The sequence below is a fragment of the Notothenia rossii genome (assembly GCF_949606895.1).
Source record: "Notothenia rossii genome assembly, chromosome: 4".
Taxonomy (NCBI): Eukaryota; Metazoa; Chordata; class Actinopteri; order Perciformes; family Nototheniidae; genus Notothenia; species Notothenia rossii.
In genome coordinates, this window is record NC_136902.1 from 44,222,253 (window position 1) to 44,239,805 (window position 17,553).

The 17,553-nt window shown below is 42.3% G+C and overlaps 2 protein-coding genes across 6 annotated transcripts in view; one reads left to right on the top strand and one right to left on the bottom strand.

Annotated features, from left to right (window-relative positions):
• The window catches only part of LOC307037892 (uncharacterized protein), a 51,743-nt gene extending 35,077 nt beyond the window's left edge, over nt 1-16,666 (bottom strand). For all 4 annotated transcript variants that reach the window (XM_079679096.1, XM_079679095.1, XM_079679098.1 and 1 more), the window contains exon 1: nt 16,450-16,666. The gene's annotated coding sequence lies outside the window, so the exon portion shown is untranslated. The remainder of the gene's footprint in view (nt 1-16,449) is intronic.
• LOC307037889 (immunoglobulin superfamily member 21-like) overlaps nt 1-17,553 on the top strand; it is a 166,295-nt gene that overhangs the window by 43,338 nt on the left and 105,404 nt on the right. The gene's annotated exons all lie outside the window — the stretch shown is intronic.

Sequence of the window (17,553 nt, forward strand, 5' to 3'; positions counted from 1 at the left end):
CTCGACCTGACTTTGTTGAAGAAAATGTAATCTGGAGAGTTGGTGCATTTGGCCTTGGAATCCACTGCTCTTGCCTCTAGTCTTCCTTCTATCCGTCCAAGCAGTGCCCTCATGTCTCCCAAGCACAGGTGGTCTTGGACCGTGTATTTCTCCAGATCATTCACCCACTTCTGACCTCCTTGTGTAAGTGGAGGTAGTTTTGCCGCTAATGCTTCCATGTCTCTGTGAGTCCATGATTTGTATTGAAATCCTCCTCTTCCAGCCGCTATCAATGGCATGGAGGTATGTGCACCGGTTCTTCGTTCTTCTTGTTCTCTCCGTTGTCTATCTGCCATCATGTCCTGGAATCTTACATCTTCTTGTCGTCTTTCTGCCAGAAGTTGTTGGTATTTATCTTCCTCCCTTTGTCTTTCTGCAACAATGTCATCATGGGCTTCAACTGACTTTCGTCTCTCTTCAATAATGTCATTATGGGCTTCAACTGCCTTTCGTCTCTCTTCCATTCCTCTGTTGAGCTGCTCTTCCATTCTTCTGTTGAGTTCCTTTTCCATCATTCTGCCGAGTTCTTCCATTCTTCTGTTGGATTCTTCCTCTCTTCTGCAGAGTTCTGCTTCCATTCTTCTGAGTTCTTCCATTATTCTGTTGGTCTCCTCTTCCATTCTTCTGCTGAGTTCTTCCACATGTAAGCTGTTTGTCAATCCTTGGCTGGCATCTTCCAGATGGAATACCAGACTTGCAACCATAACTTTTCTTTTTTCAGCTCTGTTCATAGCAATGTTTTCAGGTCCATACCAAGAGGGTTGTCCGGCTTTGATCCATGCTTTTTCCTGTTGTAGGTATTCAGCATTCTCATGTTCAACTACAGCTTTTCTATGGGCTTTCGTTGGTCCAGGCTGATCATCTGCTGGAAACAGTCCTCTCGTTTGCCACTGTTCCAACAGTTTCTCATATTGGGTCAATGTCTTCCGTCTAAGATTTGGAACTGTTGTAGCATCTGATCTGATTTTTACCCTTTCCTTAATATCTGCAGTTGTGCATGGCTCTGCGTCTGGTCTCAACTTAGTGTCTATAAGTGGCATGTTCTCTTCCTATTCGAATGAAATTATGAAGTTATCAAAGATTGAAGCACTAATCCTCCGACTAGCACCTTTGTTCCTGATAAATATCCTATGTCATCCGATCTTAACTTTAAATCAGGTTAGGTTAGTTAAAAAATAAAAATTGTACAGTGTACAGTATGGTTTTGACTTTGAAATATGAAAATAGAAATCTGCGGTAAAAATCTAAATCCACTGTGTACAGTGCACGAAGTGTATGAAATTATGCAAATGTATCAACTTGTGTTAGCTTCAATAAAGTGGTGTATGAATATTCTACAGTCTAGGTTATTTTATTATGTAAAGTTTCTCATCTTACAATTAGAAACCACTTTGCAATTCTATTCTGGCGATCAAGCTTATGTTTATTTATAACACTTAAAATTATAGTTCACATGGTATGGTGTTTCTTCTATTTGTGTAATAATTCTGTACTACCACCAGAGTGCGCTATTTTAATTTCCTAGCTTAATCCACTAGGGAATAGCTGTTGCAAAACTGAGTTGTTTTTAACAAGGAGAAACTTATTTTCCTTAAAAGTATCTTTAAAATAGGAAGAACATTACACTATGGTTAAACAACACAGCACGTAACCGCCAAAACACATTTGCAACCAGGAATATTTCAAAAACCGCCAAAACACATTTGCAAGCAGAATTAGATCAATAATCCGCCAATACACTTTTGCCAGCAGCAATACTTCAAAACTTTGAAAATACAACAATCCTTCCCTTTAACATCCAAAAATTGATTCAGCCTTCTAGTTCCAACTGTGACCAGAAGTATTGTTCGTTCTTCACAAGATGGAGGTCAGGAAAATGCCTAATTTGAGTGAAACCAGCTGCATAAGAACAAAGAAAGGAGTGCTTTGAATTTGCATTTCATGAAATGGCGATTGCCCTGTCTTTGTTTTTCCACATGTGGGGTGTAAACAAGATGGCACCCGATTATTTCGCACTCTGACCTGTAGACAAAGAGATTTGTCCATGCGGCTCTCAGGTGGGAGTTTAAACAATGGCGAGGTGATCTTTAAACAAACAGTATTAAAGTAAACCACTGGTGGGGTATTATAAACCCTGAAATACAAGCCAAAACAACACTTAATTTAAAATAAAAAACATTTCTATCTAGTTTTCTATGAAAAAATGGGCTACTATGAAAAAATGGGCTTTATCTTATTGATATCATCACTTAAAGTTAGGAACCCTTACGCACTAGCTATAAACCTGTTCACGTAATATTTGACTTTATAGTCGACTATGGGCTTTATCTTATTGATATCATCACTTAAAGTTAGGAACCCTTACGCACTAGCTATAAACCTGTTCACGTAATATTTGACTTTATAGTCGACTATGGGCTTTATCTTATTGATATCATCACTTAAAGTTAGGAACCCTTACGCACTAGCTATAAACCTGTTCACGTAATATTTGACTTTATAGTCGACTATGGTTAACTGTTGCTATTTGGACACGCCAAACCGGGACCAATATGGAGACCTATCAGCAACTAATAATAGACCGTCGTCTTATTACTGCACTGCTGTTGTAATTCCGATTACCGTAACCCACCTGCAATATCTTGTTTAAAACAGAACAGTTTTAACCACTGATAAAGGCTTAGACCTTAACCAAGCCTTTTCTTGAAAATGACTTTCTTTAAAGCACTGACTTTGGTCTTAACCCTGAGTTGATTCACTATGCCCTGCTGGTTTTCACTTACTCGGCCCTTAACCGATTCGCTATGTCTCCAGATCTTAACAAAAATCGTCAAATGGGCTATATACCCTTACGTCATAGGCTAACTAACTAGGAACGTAACAAAAGACACCTATGTGAAAACAGCAAGGCACCTATCCGAAGTACAATGTCCACACACATTTATATTTAAAATTCAACACCCACACATGGTTAATAGCATGCAGGGTTAATGGAACAAAAGAAAGTGTGAACTCACCCTGCTTGTGACAAAACAACGCCTCGTGGTTTTAGAGTGATTATTTTATCAATTTGGGTTGTTTTAACATTAAAATGCACAACTATTTTCAGGATCCGCCGGCTGCCGTCAAACACACAAATCTAACATTGCCTAGTTTAACTAGTGAAGAATCTTTGTCATAACAGGCCTCTTCGTACCGATTGATTTGAGCTCTTGTGTGTCGAATGGCTGCAAGCGTCTCCAGGAAACAGCCGGTTGGTTTTCTCTCCTCGGTCAGCGGGATCACGTCGGGGAACTCACCAGATTGTAAACTGTGTTCGTTATTCTCCCGTCCAGGAGAGAAGCTTTAAAAGGAGACTAAATGGAGTCTCTGTGAAAGTTCAATTGGGTACTTTAATTTAAAAAAGCGCGGGTTGGTCACAAGCATGATATTGTTCAGTCAGACAAACAGCTGTGATCCGCTCCTCGTTAGGGAAGAGAAGAGAGTGGATCTCTCCTACGGTGCTGTTATATATCCTCCGCTGGCTCCTCCCCGCCTGCCAGCTCGCCTCGTCTCCAATGTCCGTTGTTGCATTTAAACAGAGGATTGGTTCTTTTCACATTCAATATATGCTTAACACGCCTTTTCTCCTCATATTCTCTTTCATGGTTTTTCATTTAACACATTCTAAACGCTGTAATCAATACTCTAAAAAATACTTCTCGGCTCGTTTGGTTTCCGGTCATTCCGGATGTTGTCACATGCTACTCTCGTCTGTAAACAATAATGTATTCAAATAAACTTTACCTTCATTTAATATTCAGCATGGTAGTATCTCGACATCTATAGTTGTAGTGTTAAATCAGTAGGCTTCGGTTTGCACCACTCCATATCATTTTGCTACTAAATTCACCTCTTTAGGAAATCGTATATTAGCCACATGCTAAATGCTAACCGTAGATGAAGGATTTTCAGAATGAAAGCATAACTGCTTGTGCACAAGAATTTCTGTTTTTTCAGTATAAAACACCATTAAAACTGACGGCATGTTTAAACTACATTTCCCCATTAAAACATTGATTTTAATTTCTAACACACAACATAAGTAACCGGATCAGAGTAACATTAAGTACAGTCCGCGGCATATCACATTATAATGTATCATATTTCTTTATCTGAGTCAGCTGAGCCGTATCTGGCCGTCACAGTGTCACTTACTCACTGTATGCAGAAGTATTATTTTAAGCAACACATTAAATTGACGAAACAAACGAGTCAAATGTAATTAAAGTCAGATCCACTGGTGTCTTAGACGGGTCAGTGGTATCATAAACCTGTTAATGTACGCGTTCAAAACCATTTTTCTTTTACCAGCTTTATTCACCTTGCAGATGAATTCACCTTGCACCTTGCTATGTGGCTTTTATCCTGGATAAAGTGTGTAAGTCATGGATGTTTAAAGTTTAACTTCTTCATATGTCTAATATTATAGTTGACTTTTCATTCAGGAAGTATGACGCGCTGCGCTGTCAGTACGCTTGTCCATGTTTGTGATTGGTTGAATGCTCCAAATACCACCCCTTTCATGTGAACGGGCACCTAACTCGATAGGACACGGCTGGCTTGAGCGATCCACTTGATAACCCGTGTCGTAGTACAGTTTAGCAAGAGCGCGTATGTTTTGGATTAGGCCAACCGGCTAACTCAAACATATCCAGGTTAGGTTGAACCAGCTTCGTAGTACAGGCCTCTGGTTGCTTATTTCTCTCAAATCTGGCAACAGAGTGGGCAGGGTGCAGTGTCTAATAGTAGCAGTAAGCTAACGACAGGCTACGTTCAGCTGGTGACTCGGGAGTCGGGACAGAGAAAATGTCAGGAGTTTGGAAGTATTCATCCCGATGGCCAGTCCGCCACTGCACCCAGCCCACCCAGCCGTAAACTGTCAACGGGGGGAGCCTCGCTGCGGGGAATCGGTGGACCTAGTGTCCCGATCGGAGTGGGAATAAAAATAATAATCATAATAATCATAATCCGTGCATTTTATACATTAATTTCCCCAACATTGTGGTAAAAAAAAACACACGTTTAATCCATGTTGGTTTACTACGACTACAAAAAGCATCGATTTGTTTTTTCACCAGGAAATGCAGACTGGCTCAAACAAACAATTTTTAATCATCATCCTCACGATCATTTAATGTATCATATGTTCGCCGAATTGACATGAAAGTATAACTGGTGTGGTTAATTGCTCTGCGTTGTGTGAATAGACGAGACCCGAGCCAGCGTAGAGTTGAGACGATCTGTTTATTTTCTGACAATAGATAAAACAATCAGTTTTACATCAGTTTCCCACAGTCACTCCTCTCACGTGGAACGTTTACAAAAGGGCAGAGGAAACGTGAGGGACACAATATATATGGGGGAAAGTCCTCACAACAATACACTCCTGACTACAGCGACCACACTGATCTCCGACCTTGCCGGGTATTTAACAATCAATAAAATGAAGAACACAGAATAAAATAATATAAAACACAGAATATTTTGTGATTATACAAGAAACAATTAAATAAACCCCACTGCATATTTACATCTGTTACAAAAGCACTAATAAATATAGTTTAATCCACTTGAGTTTACAACTACAAAAATAATCGATTTGTTTTTATATCACATCCGACGGGAGGAAATTCAGCAGCTCTCAATACCGATTTTTAAGCATCATCTTCACCATGATCATTTATGTTTATGTTGAAATGAAAAGTACTAACAAATATGAATATACTGTAGTAAACTTCATTAAAACGTTATTAACGTACCTAAACTGAGTCATTCACCATTTCTACGCATGACAACACACTTTGTCCGTGTACGGCTCTATCGCCGCACAGTGAAGCATTCCCGCGTTGAAGTCACTTCCGGCTTCCCCCAAAACTTCAAAATGAGTCGAAGTAATTTCCCCGCGATGTTCGAAATTATTGATATTTATAGGAACGGTATCGCACCTTCTTTTTTAAGCTGACTGTTCGAGATTACTAGTAGCCCAATATTTCATTGCACAACAGTTGTTGGGAGGCTGTCACAGGCCAACAAGTTCTCACTCCCAACCCGTCACATATTGACGGACGGTCAGGGCCCCTCCCCGTCACTCTATTACGTACAGGGTACCCCTTGGAAGTCCGTTTTCAATGGGCAGGCCATCCCATAGACCTTCATAGACCTCCCATAGCGTTGATAATAGACGCCATGAGAAATGCTCCACGGCAAATGCTACCCCGACGGTCGGTTGTTATTGACAATACTAATGTAATAATTATTTATTTTTTAATAGTCACACTCGATTTCGCCGATTTTCTTGTTGCCCCAGCTGGTCGACACCTCTTTTAGCAGAAACAAAGGCTACATTAATGTATTAAATCGATGTTAATCCATGTGTGTGGTTCACTGGCGGCACATATCAGACCCGGGCCGGGGGGCGGGGCCATATGACCGGGCCCTTTAAACCCAATAAAGCTTGACAAAAATATCGGGAGTCCGGGGTGGTAATCTGACGCTCGTGCATAAAAAGTCGCTCAGTCAGTAAGATTACAATTTAAAAAAATGTTTGAAAGAAAAGTAACTAAAGAAAAGGTGTAATATTTAAGATTTCGTTTCTGCGAAGGGTATAGAAACGAAATATATATCAGAGATAATAACGATATTACATGACATAAAGTCCAACAAACCACAAGGACAACGAAAACATAGCCTAATAAAATGACTACATTTCTGACACACCATTCACCATGGACAGCCAGCCGCCACCATGAGAGCACAGCAGTGTCAAATTGGCACGGCGGCCCATACATTCACGTACAAGTAGGCTACTGTACAAATTCAATTTGAAGTGTACTCACCACTACTTGAAGGGCACTCGGCGAGCCTTGCGCTCCGCGAACTCGTCCACAATCCGCTGTATGTCCAATTTCTTGGCTCGGTCACTTTCGATGGACAGCAAGGCCAGTCCACTCAGTCTCTCCTGTCCCATCGTGCTCCTCAAATAGTTTTTGATGAGTTTTAATTTGGAGAAAGAGCGCTCGGCGGTTGCCACGGTGACAGGAAGAGTCAGAAATAAGATGAAGGCTGTGCAAACCTCACTGAATGTAGATGCTACTACTGGGTTGTAAACAATGAGCATTTTTACCAGATCCGCGACAGATTTTAGTTTTTGTATTTGGTCCCTGAAACAGGTTCTGAAAGAAAGCAGGTGGCCAGGGAAGCTGGCGGCGATGTCCCGACCGTAGTGCTCTCTAAGCCGCTGGGCTGGTGTAAATCCTCATCCTTTGCTTGTAGTAGTGTGTTTGGGTGAATTGCCTCAAACATGTTCACAGTTGCATTTAAGATGGTGAATCTTTGGGACAGTTGCTGGATGATTATATCGAGACATGCATTGAAAACGGTCACCTGAAAGTTGCTCTCTGCGTCACTGTCTTCAGAAAGTTCATCAAAGTGTCTCTTAACTTTCCTGGCCCTGGTTGTTTCAAACTGTGTTTGACTTCCCCATTTAGTAGCCAGGACTGAGTGGCGGACTTCGCCTCATCAAATTGTCCCCTATACTCCACCAAAACACTGATGGCATTTTGCAGTAGAGTAGATGCTTTGAGAATATCCGCGTCTTCTGCTTGCAGTAAATGTGAAGCACAATTTATGCTTTCCAAAATCTTGGTCTGCATGTTGACCAAAAATAGAAAGCTAAATTTGCTTATGGCATTCTTGAGTGCACTTGCTTCATTGCGCTCATCCTTTTTGTCACTGGTAAGGGATATTTTGACGAGGGCTTTTATAATATCTCCATATATGTGCCTTAACGCAACAAGTGCATCATGACGAGATGATCAGCGAGTGGGACATTAATGTGATAGTTCTGCTCTCTGGCGTCATTAACTCACTGAGCAATGCCCATCGTTTGATACTGTGACCAACAAAGTTGTAGAGCGTCTCTACAGTGTCATAGAACTGCTTCACTCCAGGGACATTTTTAACAGAGTCGTTGAGTGCTAGGTTGAGATTATGAGCAGCGCAATGAACATAGTGGGCAAGGGGCTCATTCTCGGCTATTCTTGCTTGCACGCCACTCATATTAGCCGCCCCATCATAGCCCTGTCCGCGACATTTAGATAGATCTAATCCGTTTTTCTCTATAGAACCAAGGATTTTGTTTTCAAGCTCTGAAACTGATGAACCTTCAGTCACTTCAAAACCCAAAAAGACTTCATTGATCTGTATATCTGTTGCAATATCCATGTCGTTCTTAACAACAGTTATGTAGCGGTAAACCTGACTCAACTGGTCTATCTTTGACACATCTTGCGTTGTGTCCATGATGACGGAATACAATGGGGCTTCGTTTATTTCATCAATGATGTCAGCTTTCACACGTTGAGATAATATGTAAATAATCTCATCTTGAATCTGGTGACTGAGGTATTTCACTGACCCTTCTGGTCGGTTGATTAGCTCTTTCAAAACAGGGTCGTAGCGAGCCAATAATTATATTATTGACAAAAAGTTGCCAGCTTTTCCCTGACCTAGAACCTCTCGATGGCCCCTGAATGCCAAGTTGCTTGAAGCTAGAGTGAGAGTTACATTAACAATGTGCTCCACGACCTGTCTCCAAAATTAGGCGGCATTACGCACATTCCTCTCCATGTCAGCGTCTATTGTGCCGTTGGTTTTCCACTGCTCATATACTACGCATGCACCAAGGTGTATTTGAGTGGATTCATGCCTCTCAATTTTAGTAGAAAGATGTTTCCATTCTTTTATTCCGTTTACCCATGCATTGTTGTAGAACGGTGCCTTTCGGTTGGCAAAAAGCCAGCAAGGCTCACAGTAGCAGCAGTCCAATTTTGGGGAATAGCACATCCAGCTACGTGGAAATTTCATCCCAACTTTAGTGGTGGAGGTGTAATAGCTTTCTGAAAAGCAACGGTTATCCTTGTCTTTGGGAAATGGACCTTTGGGTTTGCATGGGCCCATTTTAAGGATATATCTTTTGATATTGGCGTCCTCAATGTTTTCAAAATAGTTTGCCCGATCAGTCGGAAAACGCTCCAGAGGATAATTGCAGGACACATCATGATCTGTGGTCTGAGTTTCACCCGTAGGAGTAGCGTGAGGAGGAGACCTGTTGCTGCTTTCATTCCCAGTGTCCGGTACTTCTTCACCTTGCGGCGCAGCAGGTAAGGAGCCGGAGGGGGAAGGGTGCGGCTGGTCAAGCGTCAGGCCTGGCTCTCCTCTAGACGAGCAGCTAGCAGCTGCTGAGTCGTCCCTATTATTATTATTATTATTATTATTATTATTATCATCATCATTAGAGCCGAGAGACAGAAAAGGAAATAAGATAGGTGGCCGAGCTACACGAAGTAACAACAACCATGATATCAACATTCACCACAAACTCACATTTTCTTGCTGACAGACGTGTGTGTCCGTGATTGTAGCCTACCTGTAAATCTGGCTAACCCTCACTAACGTTGTTGGCGGGCTGGGGCTCGGGGATGAAACACGGCTGGCAGTGGCAACAACTTCAGGTTCATCTCCCGCAGGAGGAGGAGTAGGGCGAAAAAAATATCCATCTAGCTTGGACAATTTGGCTTTTCCTTGGTCCTTTTTTATCTTTTTCTTTGCGTGTTGTAGCTCGACTTTTGTCTGCAAACTGCTCATGCTTAGGCAGTGCTCTGTTGAATGACAAGTGATTGATGATGACGTTGACGTTCATTTACGTATGATGTTGATGGACGGCTGTTGATGACGATTTTACCCAAAATACATTTGGAGACAATAGAAGGGATTCACTTGCAATTTTTCATGTTTTAATGTTAAATGTGAGTGTGAAAATAGTTCAACAAGTTCAACTCATATTATAGGCTACAAATCTTTATACCTAATATGAACACGAACGTCAGTGCACTCAGTGGCGCGAGGCAGCAGGGCCCGCCGGCGAATATCTCGGGGGCGGAGCCTGCTGCCTCGGCGACGGGCCCCCATTGGGTCCCGACCGTTCCGGGCCCGGGGAGCCCTGCCCCTACAGCCCCCCCTGAAGCTCCGCCCCTGGTGTGGTTGTGGAATTAATGCACGTGCTGTTGTGTGATTGCGCAACGCAGTAATTTACTAAATCTTCAACTACAACCCTAATTATATTTGAAAACATTTTAGAAGGCCTCACAAAATACTTTAACGTACATTTAAATGTGAAGGGATGTGTGTAATGTGGTGATTATTATTCACCCGCGGATCTATGGGTTGGGGTATTGTTGCGCACGGACATTATAGTTAACCGTACTTCCTGTTGATGTGAAATCCGAAAACTTTTTTTTAAAATAAAATAATACTTTGTTCCGAGTGTGCTTGCTTTTCTCTTTGAAGGTCATCACCTAACGGCATTGTAATACACGGTTCGGCTCCATTAAATATTACATATCTGCCGTAGTTCGCTATTTATAGAGCCCTGGTGAGAAGACTTCTAGACAAACAGGAATAACTGCCACCGAAACTGAATATGTGACGTGGATCATAATAATATATCAGCAATCAAAAAAAATCTTCAATTTCTCTTCACACAATACGTCTCCTTGCAGTATCAATACTAATTCGGCTGACTTTAATATTTGATCCAATTGGTATATTGGTATATGTACACCATAACGGTGCACAGCTAATAGAAAGGGACAACTGGTGGTTAAAGCACATTATTGAAATGTATTATTAGATATTAATAGGAGACACAGACAGACAAACTAATAAGGCTTTATTTAAACATTAAAGAATACTTTAGATTAAGGTCTTATTTTGAATAAGAAAAAAGCTTTGGGGGTATACATATTAAGCCTGACAAAGTACTAATATATTGCTTTCCTGCAATGTTAACTACTGTATGTTTAAGCACTTATTTTAACTGATATTATACTATACTCTTAATATGTATGTAGATAGTATAAGAAATGTGCAGAATATGACAGTTTAATGGTGGAGGTATATGTCACGGTTTGTGAAACAAGCAGGACCCAAATGCAGATTATAACTGAACTTCCTTTATTTCAAGGCTATGAGATAAATGTACAATGACAAAAACAGAACACTCACCGCAGAACTAGTCAGGGAACAAGACGAACCGACCAAGACAGACAGACAACCCAGAACTTAAATACACACAAGACTCAATCACACAACAAGACACAGGTGAGGAGGGAGGAGAAAACACAGGGGCCCAGGTGAACATAATCAGACAATTAGACACACCAGGGAAACTAATGACAAGAGGAAAAACACAGGGAAAAGGACCAGACAATAACCCAATGGAAAACATGACATGGAAAATAGCAAAAACACCCAAACCTACAAAACTATAAACGTGACATAACATGAGAATCGTGACAGTATAGACACATATTGATAGATGTCTTGTAATGCACTGTTGAGGAACCTGCGACCCAGGTTTTTCATCTCCGACCTTGTCAAGTATTGAACAATCAATAAATAAAGAACACAGAATGATTAAATATAAAACACAGAATTTGTGTGATTATACTAAATGATTTACCACTGCATATTTACAACTGTTACATGCTGATGTAATGCAAATGTTTCCAACTTAGGATCAATAAAGTATATCTTATCTCTTTCGACTCCACTTCGAGCGATATAATTACTAAGAAAGCACTTACTAATAAAGGACTGGCTTATCTAAAGCCAGTTGAGTAGCACTTGAAATGTTTTAGCTCTATGAAATCTGATGTACTTATATGATTCTGTTTTCTTCAAGTTTGTATCTTGTTGGTCGAACGCACTTATTGTAAGTCGCTTTGGATAAAAGCGTCAGCTAAATGCAATGTAATGTAATGCAAGATGATCGATGGGTATGCCATATTTGCCTCTGAACCTTGATAAGTGCATGTTTCAGGCTTATCAATTAACAACAGGAGGGGTCACAGACATAAGACCAGCTGTTAAATAAAGCTCTTCTGACCTTAGCTGTCATGTGGGTATATATTAATGCTGCCCATTATGGGCACAAGCAATTTTCACCCATTTATTAATTATATGTTTTAAATTTGAGTGTTTCCTATCCCCTAAACCTCTAGGGATGTACACAGTTTAATACTGGCAACTTCTTATTATGGGAAATACGAAAACGTCTTTTAAAACTACAATTCCCAGTAGAGACGTGCCATAGGGCATGTTGCAAAACACACAATAGCCAGCATGTGTAGTTCTGAGGACGGGGTGGGGGAGGGGGGGACGGGGTGGACCCGTTCAAATCCAGTTTTGGACAGTCTGCCATGGCTCCGTCCCATTTCAAAAGTGTTGTTCGACGCTCGGCGTAACGCTCGGCGCACACTGAAACATCCAATCATAGAGCTCGAGGACTATCACAGGGTTTGTCAAGCGAAGCGGAAAGAATACTTACTTCCGGGTGTAAAATTCTCTAAAGCAACTACTATGAGCTGCTCCGACCCTCGGTCCTGATGGACTCCAACTTGTGTTTATTAATCAAACAAATAAATAAACACAAGGATAATTATGTGTTATTGTTGAGTAAATAACAGTGTGTGGTTTAGAAAATAATACAAAATTAGAAGGAAAAAACGATGAAACAATACAGATTTCAGTATTCTGAGCCCCTACTCTCCCCATAACTGACAGCAACAAAAGTCCTACATTATTCAATTAAAATAAAGAAGTAAAAACAATAAGTGTGGCTTGATATTGAGTAAGAAAAAGGTTGATAAACGCTGTGAGAATGGATCTGCGGAGAGCATTTCGCCGCAATCCCAACTCCTCTATTACCAACGTTCAGGGAGCTCTATGCAAGTCAATGGGAAGCCCTGTCCGTTGAAAACTGACTTCCAAGGGGTACCCTGTACGTAATAGAGTGACGGGGAGGGGCCCTGACCTTCCGTCAATATGTGACGGGTTGGGAGTGAGAACGTGTTGCACAGGCTCTTTAAAGCCCAATACCTCACAGTGTTTTCTGGCTTACGAAAATTAAAGGTGCCATACAAAATCGAGCTGAAACGCATGGAGGACATGAGGGTGATTTTCTAAAGTGACTGGCTTTGGTGTGCAGGCTTGGTTGTGGCACCAAAGGACCAGCCGGGAAAGATTTGTCTGTGCATGGATCTTACACACCCGAGGAAGCGGGTGTGTAGAGAGAGACACATCCTCCCATCTGTAGCCATGCTGGTTGGGGAAAAGGGTTTACCAAGTTGGATGCAACTTCCGGCTTCTGGGAGATCCCATTGTCAGAGGAGAGTCAGCTTCTCACAACGTTCATCACTCCATTCGGGCGATATGCATTCAATCGCCTGCCATTTGGGATCTCATCCGCCCCGGAGCACTTCCAGCGTCGCATGTCACAGATGCTGGAGGGGTGTAATGGTACAGTGTGTCATGCAGACAACATAGTTGTGTAAGGAGAGGACATGCAGCAACACAATGAGAAACTGCACAATGTGCTACAGAGGCTTAAGGAAGAGGGGCTCACACTGAATGAAAAATGTGAGTTTTGAAAAGACAGTATAATGTTTGTTGGTCACCGTGTCACAACAGAGGGAGTGACCGCAGATCCAGAAAAAGTCAGAGCCATCACAGAAATGCCTGAACCAACCGGAGTCGACGGGGTGAGGAGAGTGATAGTCATTATGAGAGCACTTGTCCAGTATTAAACAACCCATTTCAAGGCATACAGACACATACCCTCTGAGAAACCCCAAAACAAAGAGACTTTCTTACATCACTAGCAGGTGTCGCAGAAGGTCACTTGTCTCTGCGACCCTGTCAATCACTCCATCAGTGTCCTGAGCCATCAGATTCTCCTTCTCTGTGCACATGAGCATGAATGCCTCCAGATACTCCTGGGTCAGGGAGGTCCTCAGTTGATTCTTCACATATTTCAGTGTGGAGAAGGTCCTCTCACAGGCAACTTGACTGAATGACAGTGTTAGGAGGAACTTGTAGCCCAATCCAATGACATGATAGGCATCAGTCAGCAAGTTGTACTGTGACAAGACATGATGCACACAAATAGCACAGTAGTTGCAACTGTTCTCTAGCTCCAGGTCTTCTTCTCTTCCATCCTCCCCTCCGGTTGTCTGACATTGTATGCATCCAAATGGGGCATCTTAAGTCTTTCCCAACAGTTGGCTTGGCAGCTCAGCCTGCAGTCTTCTAGCAGTGGCTCTTTCATCATACATCTGCAAGCATTCGCTCAGCTTTTGCAATGCTTCTGTTGGAAGGCCCATTTCCTTCATCAAGACATGCAAAGTCCGTGCAGAGTGGTCCATTTAAAGCATAGCGACTCTGAATGTTCTCTGTGACTGTGTCCAGAAGGACATTGTGGACCTTGATCCTGTAGTCTGCCTCAGCGTCTGACACAGGCTCATCTTCAGCCAACTCACCTGGCATGGCCTTCTTTCTCCTGACCCGTTTCTCTGGGAGCACAGCCTGGACCACAACTTCACAGTCCTCCTTCTCCTGCAGCTTAGCATTGGCCCACTCCACAAATGCATCTGCTGCTCTTTTCACCTCATCAAAATCCCTGACACACTTGTTGAGGCTCTCTTGGGTCCCTATTACTAACCGATGGACAGTCAGTAAGTCCATGCCGCTGGTTTGGAGATACTTGGAGAGGGGTGACGTGATTTCAAATATTCTGAGAAAGATCTGAGCGGTCAGTATTGTCTCGAACCTTAGGAGAGACTCTGTGTACCCCCTGGCTTTTGCTCTGTCATGTGGCTTCATGGAGTCCTCTGCTTCAATCCAAAGGCCAAATAATCGTCATTCCCCAGAGTATGATACAAGAGATCCTAAACGACCTTCACAGTGGTCATCAAGGTATTGTCAAGTGCAAAAGCCTGCCAGTCTGTCTGGTGGCCGGGTATGTCTCTACACATCGCCAAGCTGGTGGAGAGCTGTAACACATGCTCACAGCACAGAGCAGATCAGAGAGAGCCTTTGCTGACAATCCCAGTACAGGAGAAACTCTGGCAACGTGTGGGTAGAGACTTATTCTTCCGGGAAAAGAAGTCTTATCTACTAATAGTGGATTATTTCTCACGCCACATTGAAGTTGCGCAGCTCAACATTGCCACAGCCAACACAGTCATTGCAGCTCTAAAATAAACATTCAGCCGCAACGGGATACCTGAAATGGTTGTCTCAGGCAGTGGTGTAGTCTACTTTTTTGTAGTGGGTATACTGTAATAATTGTATTCATCCATCCTAGAGCGACGCATCGCGGAGCGACATCTGTCTTGAAGCAACACTTCATGAACACCATCACACTTACTAATGCATAGACTAGTCTTGAGACTGGTTAACATGTCAATGTATTATAAGCATTTTTATGTGACTTTTAACTGCCAGTGAAATTAACAATAAAAAAATAAAAGAATGAACAATGATGGAAAAAGCCCACTTATCTTCTAGGGTTGAACAATTAATCGACATGTTTATCAAAATCTCAATATGGCCTACTGCAAACACAGTCTCTGACACAGCTCTCACCAAATGTCCAACTAAATCCTGTCCACCCTTCTCCGTGAGCTCCTGGGCTATTTTGTGTGCTCTGGACGTCTCATGTCGTCTAATCTTGTTTCTCAAAGAGGCCAAAGATGTTGATCTGCTTGAATCTGAGGACTGGATCTTAAAGTGCACCCACTCCTCAGACATAGACACTCGTTGTTCTGTGAGGACACCTACTGATTTTGTAGCGCCGCAAAGGAAATAAACAAAACCATGACTAATTAGCATAATACAAGTTTTTACCAATAACAACTGCAGAAAAGAGCCAAGATTTACTCAAAAGTATTTAATAAACTGCTTACAATATTTACATTATGGCTAACAAATGCATGAAAAGCAGATAAAAGGAGGAAAATGTTCCACTTTTTCAATAGCTAATTATTTGACAACTACTGATAACTAACATATAGTAATGTAATGGTGCAAATGTTTTAAATGCACTTTTAACATGACCATGAATTAACTCTCATTTGCTTAGTCATTGACTTTTTGAATTTCTGTTGTTTAGATCAGCTTTCCTTTGCATGTGTGCTGACATTTACCTAACTTTCTGTCCCTCCACCCCAACCAAGGATGCCTATTCTTAAATTCCATAGCCTAACTTTCAGTCCACAAGGCTGGCCAGGAGCTCTCATCTGTGTCCGAAACAAGGAGATAATATAAACATTGTGTTCTGTTTATGACTGCACACACACATACACACACACACACACACACACACACACACACACACACACACACACACACACTATCTCGCTCCCTTTCTCTTCCATTGATCCACCACACTAACGTTGATCAAATTAGCTAGCAAGTTAGCTAGTTAGCTACTGTTACGTTAATCATAACCATGCTAATTTCACTTACTGGGTAAATTTGCGGTAGCGCCGGACTCGTTCTCTGTCACCTTTAGGACAGCCGCCTGACCTGGCTCTTCTTCTGTACTGGTAATAGGGGAAAACTTCGGAAAACATTAAAATATTGTCGTCTGTTTTCGTTTCATGTTTGCTTCCTGTTTAGCGCTCCGCGAACTTGAATGATGGAAGGATCAAATTCTGTTAACGTTAGAGAAACGTGGGGTTTGTCAGAGCCGAACAAAGTGTGTTGCTGTTGCTTAGCAACAGGCCAAAGGCGACGGAAGCCCGAGACGTCCAAAAGTATTAACACAGAAGGGGGCGAAAGCGTGAAAGTGAAGTCACAAAATGATGTTGTTACGCATCATCGCTCATTTTTAAGAGGGCATACGGAAATCACTGGCATTTTCTAGTGGGTATACGGCGTATACCAGCGTATCACGTAGACTACACCACTGGTCTCAGGTATAACAGACCTCAATACAGCAGTGAGCTCTTCAGAGACTTTTCCAAAGAGTATGGGTTTTCACACATTACCAGTAGCCCCAGATGGAGAAGCGGAGCGTGCACTGGCAACAGTGAAAGGTCTGTGGAAAGGAGGGGGACAGAAACTGAAAGCGCTTATGACATATCGAGCCACACCTCTTGAGTGTGGTTATTCCCCTGCACAACTCCTCATGGGGAGACAGTAACGCACCACCATACCGCAGCTTCCAGCAACCGTGCGTCCCTGGTGGCCACACTTTGTAGAATTCAGGAAGACAGAGAAGTGGGCAAAAGAGAACCAAAAACGCAACTACAACCTGCGTCACAGAGCCCATCCTCTGTTACCACTGCAGTCTGGTCAAAATGTGTGGCTTCCACGAGAGGAAAAACAAGGGACAGTGATTCAGCAGGCTACGACTCCCAAATCCTACGTCGTTCGCACAGATGAAGGACAGGTCAGGAGATACCGTGCACACCTGCGCCCTTGCACCATCCACAACCTCAGGTGCCACCAGATGAGACTGTTACAACTACAGAGCAAAGCAACACTGACTCTTACCCAGGTGCTGCCTGTCATGAAGAGAGTCGCAGGCATACAGTCACAAATGACACGCCATATGTGTCAACCTCA